General features: G+C 41.4%; 1 protein-coding gene across 4 annotated transcripts in view; it reads left to right on the top strand.

The window, feature by feature from the left end:
- Window positions 1–16,734, top strand: part of NCKAP5 (NCK associated protein 5) — a 1,120,879-nt gene that overhangs the window by 155,029 nt on the left and 949,116 nt on the right. The gene's annotated exons all lie outside the window — the stretch shown is intronic.

Below are 16,734 nucleotides of genomic sequence, written 5' to 3' on the forward strand. Positions count from 1 at the left end.
GGCTGAAGCCAGAAGCCAGGAGCTTCATCTTGTTCTCCCACATTGGTGCAGGAGTCCAAGGACTTGGGCCATCTTCTGCGCTTTCTCAGGCACATTAGCACAGAGCTGGATTGGAAGTGGCATCACAGGCAGCAGCTTAACCGTTATTAACACAATGCTGGCCTCCTGAGGGCTTTTATGACCCTTGCTTCAGACTCAGTCACTCTTTTGTCATCCATAGCAATGCTTTTCCCAGGAATATGGGATTAGTTCTAGATATTTCTATTCCAGTGTCCCCTGACCAGTTAGTTGGGTGTGTTATGCCCAGGCCACACAATGCTTATTACCTGACACAGAGCCTTTATTAGGTGTCAGGTATTATTCTCAGGAATGTACAATAGCCCTATGAGAGAGTGGCACCACTAGGCTCATCACTGTGCAGATCTCAGGCATGATTAAGAAACTTATACACAGTCACCTACCCAGTAAATGATGGAGCCAGGATTTCAACCCAGGCAGTCTGGCTCCTGAGCTGTTGTTCTTACCTACTACTTGTTCTTGGTAAAACGTGATGACTGATATGGTGAAAATGGTGCCAGCCTGTTGCTTCATGAAAAGGGAGAACACCAGGGCCAGTGATGATGACCTGGTAGATGTATGTACCCATCCTTTATCCTACTTTCCCTGAATTCAAATTTTGATGGAAGTATAATTACTAAAGGCCTAAAGACTACCTAATTCAGAAATCATGGGCAGCCTGCTCACCTCTTTTATTTTTCCTAGTTGATGTTCAAAACTTGTGGATCTGACTGCCTTGTGCATGTATTTTGTAGTCATTCCCTGTTATCTCCATCCTGCCCTCCATTTACACTACCTTCCTGGTCCTGAAACCAGTGTGTTTGTGTGTGTGTGTGTGTGCACATACATATAGTATTACTGTCTTAGAATGGGATCAAGTGTCAATGGGGGTTACTCCAGATTTCTTTTTTAAATAATTTTTAAATTTTTAAAAAAGATTTATTTATTTGCAAGTTACAGAGAGGGAGGGAGAGAGGGAGAGAGGCAGTGAAAGAGAGAAGAGAGAGAGAGGGAGAGAGAGAGAGAGGTCTTCTTCCATGGCTGGTTTACTCCCCAAATGGCCATAACAACCATTACTGGGCTCAGCCAAAGCCAGGGTCCAGGAGCTTAATCATGGTCTCCCATATGGATGCAGGAGCACAAGCAGTTGTACCATCTTTTGCTGGTTTCTCACGAACATTTAGCAGGGAGCTAGATTGGAAGTGGAGCAGCCAGGACTTGAACAGGCGCCCATATGGGAAGCTGGCATTGCAGGCTGGGTCTTTTAACCCTCTGTGCCACAGTGTCAGCCCCAACCCTGGATTTCTTAACCCAGTGAAGCCGTAGTCTACTCATGTCATCACTCTGAAGATTAGAGGGGACAAATTGGTAAAGACTAGTAAGCATTCTTTTCATAGTGCTTCACACCTAAGTGAAAATGTCTGCCTCCCATTTGTTGGAGAACCCACTGGGGGCACTGTCCTTGAGGAATAATATGGTGCCTCTTTTCCTGAAATTGACTTGATAACGTATGACCCCCTCATAAACAAGAGTGACTGTCGAGAGGAAGCCAAGGCAGTGATAAATCACCAGCATATATCATCAGGGAAGTATGTGAAAGAAGTGGATCCTGAGGTCATGCACAGAGGGGTTCGGGGCTGACCGGGAATTGGGAGCAGAAGGAAGGGAAGCGGTTGAGGAGTCAGTGGAGGCATTGTTGGCCTGCCAGTCACGTGGCACTAGTGTTGGCAGATGACTGCACAGTTCTGAGGCACCGGCATTTGGATGCCCAGAGAACATTGGCTTCAGTTGGCCATTAACACTTAAATATTTAATGAGGTCCCTCTAAGGGTCTGAATTAGTTGTAACTGAGTGAACTTTTATTATTGAAAACTCCAGCTCTTAACGAACTTCATGCTAAAGATGCTGAGGAGGAAATGCCAAATCTCCCCGTTAGCTCTGCTATCTGCACATCCATAATCCCAGGCTCTCGCAAGGGCCAACAGTGCATGTTCTCACTTTTTCTTTTTTAATGATGAGCACTATGCCAAGATATTGTTAATGCCAAAACACATAAACTCAGTGCCAGAGCGAGAGATGGAAGGGGGGTGTCATTTTCTCTAGAAATATTTCAGAATAGAGAAATTAAGAATACAGTCTTTGACATCCAACACATGGTCTAAATTGTGATTTTGATGCTTTCTGTCTGAGTATTTAGGGAAATACTTAAATTGAGTCTCAGTTTCCTTTTTTATACTGTAGGATAAGTAGTGCTTATAATATATAGGATTGTTGTCATGAAAACTATGAATGAAAAGACCCATGGAAAGTAACTGGTTCGTGCCTAATACATATATGTGTTCAGTACTGAAATGTTATCATTAGTTTCTTGAGGAAATCTAGATGGAGGTGATCTATGATGAAATGATATTTTATGATGTTCATTGCAATAAAACAATAAATAAGAAATAAGATCTGGTTTTTCATAACTATCTCAACTAAGATATGCCCACCCATTTTAATAGTGGACAATAAAGTGTGCAAAGCACACACTTTGGTTCAGACAAATATGACCTTGATCTTGATTTATTTAGTGACTTTCGACAATCTAGATAGTATCTATGGACTTTTTTCCTCTCATCTGTAAAATGGGATAATAGTTTTTACATCTTTGGTGTAATCAAATACTGTATGAGAAGTGTCCCCATGCAAAGTTTGTATTTAATATTATGTATCCCTTTAAAAAATTGTGTTCAGGGCTGAGTATTTGGCACAGTGATAAAGACACCCTTAGCATACCTGCATCCCACATCAGAGTGCCAGGTTCAAGTTCCAGCTCTGCTTCCAATCCAGCTTCCTGCTAATGTGCATCTTGGAAGGCAGTGGTTAGTGGCTTAAGTATTGGATCTCTGCCACCCACATGGGAGACTCTGATGGAGTTTCTGGATCCTGGCTCCAGCCTGGCACAGCCATGGCCATTGCAGCCTTTTGGGGAGTGAACCAGCAAATGGAAGATTACAGACAGTCAGAGAGAGAGAGAGACAGAGAGAAAGGTCTTCCTTCTGTTGGTTCACTCTCCAGATGGCTGCAACGGCCGGAGCTGTGCTGATCCGAAGCCAGGAGCCAGGTGCTTCTTCCTGGTCTCCCATGCGGCTGCAGGGGCCCAAGCACTTGGGCCATCCTCCACTGCACTCCCGGGCCACAGCAGAGAGCTGGACTGGAAGAGGAGCAACTGGGACTAAAACCGGTGCCATATGGGATGCCAGTGCCGTAGGCGGAGGATTAACCTAGTGCTCCATGGCGCCAGCCCCAATTTTTCATATTGTTTGACTTAGTAATTACTTGGTACTTGAATTGATCAGAAGCAAATAGTCTATAAATGGTGAAATGATCAATATATAAGAAAGTTCTCCACAATGGTATTTGTAAAAATGAAACAGAGGAAATTATCTACATTTCAAATAAATGGCTGGTGCTGGAGCCAGGAGATTCATCTGGGTCTTTCACAAGGGGGAATGGGCCCAAGGACTTCAGCCAACTTCTGCTGCTTTCCCAGGCACATTAGCAGGCAGCAGGATTAGAAGTGAAGCAGCATTCAAACCGGCACCATTATTGGATGCGGGCACTGCAGGGAGTGGCTTAACCCACTGTGCCACAGCACCAGCCCCTGGTTGGAGAAGTCTAGAACAAGAAACAATTTATTCTTCACTTTTAACTTGGGTGAATGAGGCTTAGAGAAAGTGTCTAAAGACCACACCAGGTTGACTAGACCTGAAGACTGGAAATCCACTATTTCAAAGGAGTGAAGCCAGAACTTTTTTAATGTTGTCTTAACTGAAACAACAGTTGGCAACCTAGATTTTCTCCATCTGTAAAATGATGACATTTGTTCCTGTTCCTTGGCAGGATTTTGAGTGGAATTTAATGGTGAATTGATACATCTGCATATCTGCAGAGCTGCACATGCTGTAGCACGTCACTGGCTCAGCAGTATTGTTGTGTGTACAGGGGATATCATTGTGTGGGAGCAGGGAATTAAGAAAATTGGTAGTAGCACCTTTTAGGAGAAAATGGTAGCAGCATGGATTAGATGAGCTGCAGTAGGAGTGGATTTTGGTGGGTTGCTTATTCAGAGCATGCATGTAGAATTCACCAAAGCAACCTTCATACTCCCAAAGACTCAGCTAGAAGAGTGGTTCTCAAACTTGAGCATGTATCAGAGTCATCTAGCAGGCTAGCTGAAGCACTATTTCTGATCTAGTAGTCTGGGATCTGGCCTGAGAATCTGCATTTGTACCAGGCTCTGAGATGATGTTTGTGCTGGGAGTTCATGCACCATACTTTAAAAACTCTTGCACTATAGGACTTCCTTGCACTAGTTTTACTACTATTAAATTGGACCTTCATCTGCTATGCATTAGTGTTTTTATTCAGTGGGAGGTTATTGATACTTGCATATCAGCAGCATTGAAGTTCATCAGAAAGAAGACTTTTAATTATTTCTCCAGGACTTGGTGTCACGTCTTTGGAAAAAGTAAATACATTGAAGATACCTCCCTCTTTGATCCATATCTTCATCTGGTGTACACATGTAGTCAAATATACATTGCATGGGCATGCCCAGTATTGCAAGAAGGAAATACAAGTATTTTCAAGCCAGGGTTAGAAACAGCCCCTGCTTTTCAAAGCAGCGCTATCCAATTTAACAAGTATTTACAATGAAAAGTGAAATTTCAGCCCCTTTTCAGGCTGATGGAGGTTCTTATGTTTCTAGGGCCTTGTCTGTGAGTAACCTAGGAAAGGCAAGGGACATTTCACAATTTCAGGGGGAACCTCAGCTCCCAGATCCAGAGCTGTGGTCAGCGAGCAGACAGCCGTTCCAGGGAAATGGCTCCAATCCAAACACATGAGCAGGCCAGAAAACAGGATTATTTAATCACCTGGAAGCCCAGCTCTGCTGCTGCAGCTGTTGCAGGAACCTGTCACAGTTGGTTGCCAAGGACCCAGGGCCAGATGCATTCCCAAACTGACACCTGGACCTGGGGACAGCCAATGAGATCCTACCAAGCAGAACAGAACACCCCTCGATTAGCTAGTGAGTTCCACTGAAAAGGGCTCACTCTCTATTCAAAGATTTCCTCACACAGGAAGTGGCTGGGGAAAGAGGTGCAGGCATCCAAGTCGATAACTGCCTCTAGCTATGTCTTCCTAGTAATGAAATATTTTCATGCTATTCCCCAGGAACCCAGCCGCATCTGAGACATTTCCTTCCCGAGTTTATTTAAAAAAATTTTTTTTAAACTTGTATTGAAGAGTTGGAAACAAATGTCGTCATTTGATACAAATTTATTCTAGGAGCATGGAGGATTAATTAATGATGAGGTCATTCCTTAAGAAACAATTCTGAAGGAGAGTGAGTTTTCAGGACCAAGGTAGATATCGTTAAGTTCTTCTTTTCTTAAATCACATTAGAAGGGGCAAGGGGAAGGTTGGAAGAGGAGGGTGGAGACAGGATGTCAGCTAAGCTTCTAAATAACTGATTGCAAATATGAAGGGACTAGCATCATTCCTGGAAGAGTAGAATTAAAAGATAATTGACATGTTCTAAGAACTCTTTGAAGATCCCTTGTAGCTACTGAGTTTGGAACTATTTATTTCCAAAACTTTTCTCTGGGGGTGGGGGAGGGGAGAGAAAGAGAAAATGAAGGTTATACATTGTAGGTGGGCCATGTATTTGCATATGTGCCTCAAACATGACCTTAGAAAATCATGCAAAATTATCTTTGATGGTGTGACTGTGTATTCTGGAAGAAAGTCTCACTAGCATAGCCAGAATCCACCTACAGGTGTTCCCGGGCCTCTGAGGGCCAGTGTACTGCGTGTTCTAAGTTATCTAGAGGTGATTAAAGCTTGCAGGGAAATGCTTAATCTGTTTTGAGATTAAACCATGGGGATTTGTTCTAAGTGAGTAAGAGGCTTCCCTGAATCCTGGAGAGAGCCCATATTAGAACCCCGTGATGTATGCTGCACTCCATTATGTTGGCTAAGGTAGAGGCAGCTGTCCCCCTAAGTTATTAAAGCTGTTCATTTCTTCTTAGCACCCCCTGGTGCAGAGGGTTTCCAATGTAAATGAGAAAATAGCTGTTTTCCCTTCTATACTGTAGCCTGCGGTTCAATTTCACAGCCATCTGAATAATACACAGGAGCTCAGAGAAACAGTGGTGTGGGAATTTAGATCCTGGTAGAGTATGAATAATTTGCAATGTAGGTTTCTAAAAAATGTATTTATCTTCATCTTTTTCTGTTTTTTCCTGCAGAGAGGCAGGAGGTAGAATGGGGTTTACACATTCATCTCCAAGAAGCAGTAGTGACTGAGTTGCCCCAGTGTAGCATTAACTCAGGGATGAGCAAACAGTTCTAGAGGGGAAGCTGGGAGGTGGTGGCCACCTGAGCACTGGGGAACAAGTCTGCGGCTTGCCCCAAACCATTGGATTGATGTATGGGCTGTGGGCTCACTGGTTTGTCTGGCTTTTCTGAAGTACCACAGTTAGATAAAAGGAAAAGAGAACTATTTCCTTTCCATTTTATTTTAGCTTGAAATGGTATTTCATAGGTTGACTGTGTGATTACATGAGGTATATTATTTAAAACAGTGTGTCAAATACCTTAGCATGTGGTAAGAACACATACTTATAAATATTAATAAAATTATTATTACCTGTAAAAATGGCATCTTGGTTAGTGTCAACACATTGAATACTGAATAAAAACACTGCATTCATGCTGAGAGACTTGAAAAAGTTAAGAGAGGCAAATTCCCTTGATTTCAGGAAGGTTGTTAATATTTATTTTAAGTTTTTGGATAGTACAGTAAGTCATTGTTTATTGCTGTTATTAATACTACCCAAAATGAGTGTATATAATCATTGCAGTATATATCATATATAACAAACACAATCCTCTATAAATAGAAACTGTATTTGCCTATTCTAGACCAATGGATCTTGCTCTGATATACAACCAAAATATACCTGAAGGAATATTAAAGTAGAGCATTTATTTCAGTGATTAAAACTGTCTTTATTTTTCTTGTAGATGTAGTTAGATATAAGGAATACAGTGATGGGGAAAACATTGAAGAATTTTGTTGGGGGTAAAATAAAGTTCAGGCCATTTTATCATATGCATATAGTATATACTGTGTATATGTATGCTTATAGAAATTCATGCAAAATATGTTGGTCTGGCCTCATTTCTTGTATATCCTCAAGAATTAGTCATATTGTCAATGTGTTAAGGAATGCTGTTAGGATTGTTAAATCTGGATTTTTTTCTATATTACTTCTTGTTATGATTCTAAGTAGTCCAATCTCAAATTGCATATAGAGTCCCTACACTAGAACCTCTTTTTCTGGCCCCAAAGAGCTAATTTTTATTTGCCAATCAAAAAGACTATATAATCAGGTAACTCACTCTTACCCATGGCCTTGTGTCTGGGAGTTGTGGTTTTTTAGTGATAGGAATGCCACAAGGTAAGAAAGTTGTATTATACAATTGCAGTGATTTTCATATTGGTTTAAATGTCATGGTCGTTGGGAAGGGGTTATACATTCTTAGGGTCTGAATTAAATATGGATTTCTCCTTAATGAACTACTGAAGGCAGTCTCTGTCCTGATTTGTTTAACACTAAGAAAGTTCCTGTGATACAAGATTTACTGTTGCAAAACTAGGAAAATTTTGGGCAAATAGTCATGAATTGGTCATTGAGAATTATTGTATCATTTCTTATGTAACATCATTAAACATTATTCTGAGTATAATGATGCATATAAATATATATGTTTACATACTATTAAAATTTTTTTGTTAAAAACATCAAATGACCATGTGAAGTGGGTGTTTATAACATTTCACAAGAGACCAAAATAAGCTTATAGAAGTTAATTAATTATCTGGGATCTACCTATCTTCTATTACTCTATCCAGCTATCATCTACTGCCATACTATATACTTCATATAGAACAGACATATCATATACACATAAATAAAATATATCTATATATCATGCTTTTTAGTCTTTTTAAATATTTAATAATTTTTTAATTTTTTACCTCTAATTTTTGTGTTGACATGTATGGAAGCTAAAAATATCAACTATGTTCTCCATCCAACCTGTTTGCTGGGAATTTTAAGGATTATGAATGCAGGGTGAAACTGTAATGAGAGAAACGTACATAGGTGATATACACAGGGACATTTATATGGTGGCTTGAATTTGGGCTATGATATATGTTTCAGTTTAACACGGAGGATTTCCTTATCTAGGGGAAAAGGAATGTTGGCAAAATATTGATGCATACTACTGACAATGGAGGGTGGTGTTTGTTGCTGTGAGTCGGATGAGAGCAATAATCTTATCACTTGTTTCCTTTCCACCACTGCAAATATATTTATTTCTGGCAAGACCTGTCTACATTTCTGCATCTGAATCCTTTACTCAGGCAGGGACACTTGTGTGTCTGCCTTCCCATGCCAGCCCATGCTGGCCAATCCCAAACTGGCCTCCTAACCTGTGAAGGAAGAAGGATCATGGCTTGGTCAGAATCCAGCCAGAGAATCAAGGTTCCTGTTGTGCACTAGCTCTCAGCTCCCATTTCGACCTGCCCCTTTCAGAGCTGTGCCTTCAGGTTCCTAATTGCCTATTTCTGTTACTGTTTGCCCTTTTCTTTAGTCTCTTTGTAAATGCAAGGGGACTTCAAAAAGTTCATGGAAAAACAGAAATTAAAAGACAGTTTGCATTTTCAATGAAGTTTTTAAAGTACCCTCATACAGACATTAACATCGTATATAATTATAGGTTGATGGAGATTTTGGAGCCAATTCCTCAAGGTAAAAATCCTAGCCCTGCCCATTCACTAGCTGTGCAGTTCTCAACCTATGATAGGGGTCTTCAAAAAGTTCAGGTAAATTGCAAGTTATAAAAAAAATGCATGGATTTTTAAATTTTTTTGCCTCCAGATAATCTTAATTCCATTATCTGTGAGCTTTTTAAGTACTCTGACCTGTAAAACAAGGTGTTGAAAGAAACCACCTCATCAGATTATGATGAAGACTGTATGAGTTAAGGCATTTAAAGGATTGAGGAAGGATTTGGCTCCCCCCCAAGTGCTATATAAATGTTTATGGCCATTACAGCTACTGTAATATATCTTATCTAACTGTTTAAACTGCTGCTCTGCTTTGAGAATTTCAGGTTTCATCCCAATTCAAACTTGGTGACTTCTGAACCTGCATCCCATGGCTTTCCAGACTTTAATTTCTCACCTTGATTTAGAGTCCTAGTTATCTAAGAAAACAGACTTTTACCAAGGACTCTGGGAAAATCACACTTTTCCCCCTTTGTTTCTTAAAGCTCTTAAGATTGGAGGTCATAACATAGGTTCTCTGAAATGTAACATGGGGTCTCTGAAACAGACACTGAGATGGAGTGTGTACATTGACAGGATGAGGATATTGAAGGATATTGATTTGGTATGGATGCCCATGGAAAGGAGGGGAGGAATTTGGGACTGGATATAACTGTGATGCATTCCCCATAGAGCCTCAGTCAACTCTACAGATTGGTGTGGAATGCATAAAAAGAGGTCTTCAACATGGTCATGGAAAATGTGTATTATGGAAAACTAAGCATGGATTTCAACTTTATTTATTTATTTGAAAGAGAGAGAGAAAGAGAGAGAGAGAGAGAGAGAGAGAATCTTCCATCCTCTAATTCACTCCCCAAATGACTGCAATGGCTGGAGCTGGGCCGATCTGAAGCCAGAAGCCAGAAGCCAGGAGCTAGGAGCTTATTCTGGGTCTCCCATGTGAATACAGGCATCCAAGCACTTGGGCCATCCTCTGCTGCTTTCCCAGGCCATATCAGAGAGCTGGATCAGAAGTAGAGCAGCTGGGTCTTAAACCAAATGGGATGTTGGCACTGCAGGTGGTGGCTTTACCTGCTATGCCACAGTGCCAGCCCTATTTTTTTTTTTTTTGCATCAGCATAAACTTATATCTTAATTCCATTTTCCAGTAAATTTTAAAAGTACTCTTATATAGTCATCAAGGTGATCCAAGTCTGCATGGAAGATCCTGGCCTTTCTGCTCTTACATGCATCAGTAATTGGATGCTGGCCACTTCAGGAAGAATGGACCTTTAGGGGAGGCAGATCCCGAGGGAGTTGCTCCTGGAGGATCTCTGCTGCCTGGAGAAGGTCTGTGCAGAGCACATACACATCTTTATCAGGTGAAGTTCCAGACTAAAAGAACTCACCTTCCTGGGAAGCTCAACACAACATCATTTGCAAGGACTTCACAGAGTTTAGCCTAATGCCTTTTATGGCGAAGGGTGGGGGAAGAATAGGAGGTTGCCCCAAGGGCCAGGGACAATGCAGAAGGAAGGAAGGGTGGAAAGGCGATGGAAACAGAAGAATGGAGCAGAGGTTTATATTAGTGTAGGAAGTGGGCTCAACAGGAACTGGAGGAAGCCACACAGAATCTTTACATGGCAGTGGCAGTGGAAGGCAATTTGGAGGGTGTTGGTGATGTGGATAGAAACACAGTTTGCACTTAAATCATTTTTCTTTTTGTTGAGGTTTGAGGAAGTTTCTAATAGAAATGGTAGTGGATTTAGGGTTACTAATTCTTGGTTTGTCCAGATTAAAGGATTCCCAAGGACACTGACCTGAGTCATCCTATGGTAGTTGCCGGAAAGCCTTTTGCAAGACACTTCTTGGGGTCATCACTAAACCATGAAGCAGTGGATGTGAAGAGGGTTTGATATCATGAGCAGACGCTTTTCCATGCAGTAAGGAGTGACAGGGAATGGAGATATTACTGATGGTGCTTGCACGTGTACTTGTCAGCTAATAAGTATAGATCAAAAGGAAACTGAATGTGAGGGCAATGAATTGAAAGAGAAAACTGCTGGGGAAAAGGAAACAATGGTAAAATAGGGAATAAATCAAGAAAGCAAACATTTAAAGTGCCATAGCCAAGATCTGAGCCCATGCATCCATCCAGACTGAGTTCTCTTGTACTCTGTCTGTAACAGAGCAAACCCAGCAGTCCTCTCTCTGTTCCTTTCCTCACTTCATCATTCTGTAACATTCTTTCCTTCATTCATAACTTCTCTCTTACATGAGTGGTGATGTGTGTTTAGCGGCCCCTGGGACCAGAGTTACTGAGAAGCTTCATTCCTACCTAAACTTGACCCTGGGCCTCTCCCACTGTCTCACATTGCCTCCACTTAGGGTGATTGTGTCTCTCCCATGGACTGGAAATAATCTGGGGCTGGCGTGGAAATTTGATGTTGTTCATAAGGAGGTTACCTGCCTCTGGAAGTGCATAGCCAGAGGTTGGTTCAGCCAGCCCGAATCTATGCCCAATGTATTTGGTGACAACTGTTCTCATATCTAAGATGAAATAAGAGCAAGTTATGCTTACTCTGCTTTCAAAATATAGGATGTGTCACAGGAAAGGTCCTGACAAGCCTATATGATTCATTAACTCTGTGACCTATGGACTTCCTGACCTCATGTCTGTCATAATTCTTGTTCAGTCAATAATTACATCTTTAATGATGAACTGGGTTCCCATTAGTAACTAAATTCTTTGTGTCCATGAGGCTCGTGTATCATGTTCAGTTAACTGCACTGTATTTCCAGGTTGTCCTAACTTTTCTGTTTCCAACATACTATCTCAGTTATTATCTCTAACCCTTAGACTAATGGTCCTTATATTTTGGTATTATTTTGGTGGAAATACCTCAGTGTATTTTTTCATTGAGCCTCCCAATTTGAAGCCACAGAAGTATATTCATAGCTGCTCAGATTGCAAAATATGCATAGAACCTGAAATATGATAGATTCTCACTGAGGGTTTGTTGAATAAACTGTAAACACATATAATGTTTGGTGAGTGACTCAGTGAATGAATGAGCGAGTTCAATGACAAATTAAAAATAAAGATTTCAAAGATTAACTATTAGTGTAGCCCTCAGGTTCACATGACATTTGTTGCCCTATATTATTTTCCCTGGACTCCCAACCTATCTTTCACATTATTAAGTGATTTTGATTTCATCTTGGAAAGCAGGCTGGTGTGAGAATCTGTGTTTGATAGGCAGCTTGGAGGAGGGAAAGCTGAGAAAGGCAGTGCAAGTGAAGGGTAAGGTAAGAGCATGGTCCCTGCCCTGGATGTAGAAAAGCCCACCTGGGGAAGTGCAGCCTTGCCTCTCCCTGGAGCATCAGCCGTGTGCTGTGTGCTTAGACAGGTGCTCTTTGCACATGACGCAGAAGCTCTCTCCCTGCTCCCCTCACCTCCTTCTGCCATTTCTGTTGACTTCCCAGGACTGTTGGTTGGGGATGGACTGTGGAAAGGACAGTCTTTTTTCTCTCTCTGATCTGTAAGAATGCCTCTTCTGAAGGGTCCTTGAAGAATATTTGCCATGAAAATAATATGCTTCTGGAAGTTAAACTCTCAGTCGACCACAGCAAAGAAATCATAACACACACACACACACACGCACACACATACACACTATATATTATATATTTAATATATAAATATTACATATAACATAGCATGTGTGCTTGTGTGTTATATAATATTATATATCCTAAATATATAATATAGCATGTGTGTGCAAAAGGAAAGAAAAGGCATCCCTCCTCCAGTCCACTCTTTGATGCCTTCCCTACCACCACCCCGACTTTTGTCTTTTGAACTGAAGAGGCTTTGTCAGCAGTAAAAGCAGACCGCAGGGGCTGGCCTAGTGGCCTTGAGTCATTGGGGCACTGCTGGCCATTTGGGTGAATATAGGCCAGGAAGTCTGTCCCCTGAGACTCTGCCTCCTCCCTGGAGTATCTTAGCATGTTGTAAGCTGGGAGGTCCCCTTCCTGTCCCAGGCTGCAGTCAGGGACTATTGTGAATTCGTGAGGGCAGGGGCTATTGTGTGCCAGGGCCTCAATGTGTTTTAGGAACTGTGAGGAACTGTCAATGCCATTCAGGGCGGGCTTTATTGAAAGCATTGATCACACAATGAGCTGGGTCTCTCACACACAGGGGGAAGTCAGTGGCTGTCCCCTTCCTCTTCCTTTTCTTAGTGTTATCACCAATTTTAAAGGCCCCTGAGTATCTGGTGAAAATTGAACTCAGGGTCTCTATTTAGATTACCACAGGTCATAGAATTAGTTGCTTCCTCAATTTACACACAACTGTGTCCCTTGCTGCCTCCCTCAGGCTCTGGTTTCAGGTGGACTCCTTTCTCAAATGAAAAGGAATGGAACTTGTACCTTGTAGTTTAATGAACATACATAAATCCTGGAAGTAGCACTGGAGGACCCTGGCTTGCAAACTGGACTTTAATGCAGTGCTTTGGATTTGTGTAAAATCTAAATCAGAAGATTATTGTGCCCCCCTACCCCACTCCCAGCCCATCCCTTTCTCCACCTTCTCTTTCCCAACCTTTTTATCTAGGGCAAGCAAAGTAGTTAAAAATGTCAAACTCACAGTGTGCACTGTCAACAACACAATGAGAGGCTGAAATAAAATCCTCCCACTTCACGGTGATACTTTATACTTACATAGGCCCTTTCATCAAGAGCCTGCCAGGGCCTTGGGAACATTAACCCTCACTGTACTTCCCCAGGGTGGGCCTGAGGCCTTTCCCTGATCAAGCAAACAAGTGAATTGGGGTACAACACCCCATTGCCATTGCTGGTCTCAGGCCAATGCTCAAAGTAGGTGAACTTCTATACCTTTCTCCCCTTCCCCTTCAATCAGATGTCTGCCGCATCAGTCCCCTCTCCAAAAGTCCTCAGCCTCCCGAAGTCTCAACAACCCAGCAGACAAGACTACACGTGTATCAACAGCCCTTGCTCCATAATGAAGGCAATAGCATGTGTAAGCTTGAAATTTGATATATCGTGAAATAGCATCAAAGCCATCATTATGGGATAATCTGAACTCCGTTGGTGCCCCTTTCACTTACTTTATGATTTAGTCTTGATTTATGTAGGAGGACTGCTGTGACATCTGCAGTGATTAAAGCCTTAAATGTCTTTATACCAATATGTGTTTGTGGCACCTGTTTTATCTTTTTCAAATTGTACTTTGTACCCAACTTTGTGTCAGTCATGGTCTTTGTAATGGTTACCTGGAATTTTTTAATTGATCACAATGCTCTTTCCTAAGGAACCTGGAAAAAAAATAGGTGATCGCTACCAATTTCTGATTATAGATAGAAGAGCCCTATATTCTTTTGCTAAAAACAGTGCTTCTTAAAATATGGTCTGAGGGCCATCTGCATGAGAATGGTGTGGTTCACTTTCTAAATAAGCAGATCCTCAAGATTCCTTGAGTTAACTCTCTCAAAGCCACACTGATTTGCTTGGTGAATCATGAGATGTTCCTGTGTTACCCTTTGTACAGTCTCCTATGCTTCCTATTTCTGATCATAGTTGGGCTTGCCACAGGGTCTCTTAATCCCTGGTAGAACCATTGACTCCAGAAGAAATAGTTATTCCAACAGAGGGATACTTCTTAGTGAAAGCTCTTAAAGAGAAGCAGGTGGTCAACACATGTACCTACCTGCTCGCTGAAACTTTCTTCCTCCTGCAATTCAATCTTGCTTATCCCCAAGGGCATGTGTTACCAGTCCCCAAAGTCATAAAGAATTTACTCCACCACAATGCTCTGGGATGAAGTACCATGAGTCTGATAGCCATGGTCTTTGCACCATCTTTGAGACCCATGACATCAGTTCTCCTGGAAGAGCTAAGCAGAGGGACTGGATATGTAAAGGAACAGAAGTCACATAGGTTGAAAGTTGAAGTCTGAAACTCTGGTCAAAATCCACTGCCATATTTCTGTATATAGGAAACAGAACTCCAATGGAGAGACTGATAATTCCAATTTGACATTCTTTGTGTGAGTTTACCAAGTTTCTTTTCAGTATTTATAAGTCTCAGAGGACTTTCAGGCTCCCCCAGAACTCTGGAAGGTCAGGCAGACCTGAGTTGAAGTGGTAGAACCATCTGTGATCATTTTCAGATTACTTAAGTCATGTATCTCTGTGAGCTTCAGTTCCTTCCACTGTGAATGGGGCGTGATGACAATGGTATCAGACTTACTGAGATATTTGAAGGGTAAATTAGATGAAGCACTTATAGCCAGGTGACAAGGAGAAATGCTCAAGAAGTGCCATTGTTATTGTTGCCTGAGAAAGGACTGGAAGGCATGAAGGAGAGGGTGGACTGGGCATCTCAGCAGGTGGAGGTAATTTTGGCTGTTCCATTTATGATCATGTGGTTGATCACATGGTAGAGGACTAACTTTTCCCCTGTTTGTCTTTTTACTAAGGTGAAGGGTAGTTAAATGTGTGTGTTTAACGTTCACTTGGGAAAATATGCTCCACATCACACACAAGAGGCTCCAAATGTGCATTTAGACAGAATTTGGCCTCAGATTCCTATACTATCTGGGTCATAAAAAAATACAAATATGCAGGAAATATGGGCTGTGCTTTCCTTTTCTTGAAACTATTATAGACATTAGATACCTTCTCACTCCAAAACAAGACAAGCATGCTTTCTCTAGACGAATGGAAATAGTACTTTGCAAAATCTATCTTACCTTGGTGGAAATTTTCAGTCATTCTTTTTCTTGGACAATTTTTTTCTCCCTAAAGAAAAACACGAAGTCTAATGTATGGCATATGCCTTGAATTTCCACTACAGAGGCCTTGGAGGCAGTGGAGGGTTAAATAGACCTGGGTCTTGCACCATCTCTCCAGGCCACTGAAAGAGCCTCAGGTTGCTCCTTAATAAAGCTCTGGAGACTCACTGTGGGTTGGTTAGACTCACCTAGACTCTCCCAGGGAGATTTCCTTAATGTTGGACTAACCATGACCAGGAGCTGGTCAAACCTGTGCCCCTACAAGTTTACTGACTTCTCTCTCCTGTGCTTGTTAGCAACCAGTGAACTGAACCAAGGCAGCTCATACTTGTCTCACCTTAAAATTCTGTTTGTCAAATAGCCATTGCATAAGGAAAGGTCAGCACTTTGTGTTCTGAACAGTTTACTCTAATCATTTCTTAAGGTGGACGGAGTTGAAGGTTTTTAAACCAGTTTTCAGACGTCAAGGAAATGGTTCTGTCTTTGGATCAGGAGTGAAAATCTGGTGCCTGGTTTTCCTTCTGCTTTGTTCCATTTCCACATGCTGCTGCCTCCTAAGAGGAACTCCACAAATACTCATTCCACCAACAAGTCTTCAGTGAGCATCTATTATATGTCACACATTTGGTAAAAGAATAGCTAAGTTTCTGCTTGTGACTGAATTTGAAAAATTTACCATCATGATCATTGAAAAGAATATCAAACCACACAAATGTATGCAAAAAGTAAAAATTCCTCCTATCTAAGTTCCCAGGGTTAACCACTATTAGTAATTTGTAGAATTCTCATATACTACACTCTGCATGTATACCAAAATTTACTTTATTTACTTAAGCAACCGACTTCTGCTGTGTCTGCACACCTATCCCATTTTTTCTACTAGTTCTAAGTTTTCTATGCTCTAATTGTATGGTAATATGCATAATTTATCTTTTTTTCAAATTGTCTCCACTGTATTGGAGTACAATAATGCTGA

Source organism: Oryctolagus cuniculus, chromosome 3 (genome assembly GCF_964237555.1).
Source record: "Oryctolagus cuniculus chromosome 3, mOryCun1.1, whole genome shotgun sequence".
In the NCBI taxonomy this organism is placed as follows: domain Eukaryota; kingdom Metazoa; phylum Chordata; class Mammalia; order Lagomorpha; family Leporidae; genus Oryctolagus; species Oryctolagus cuniculus.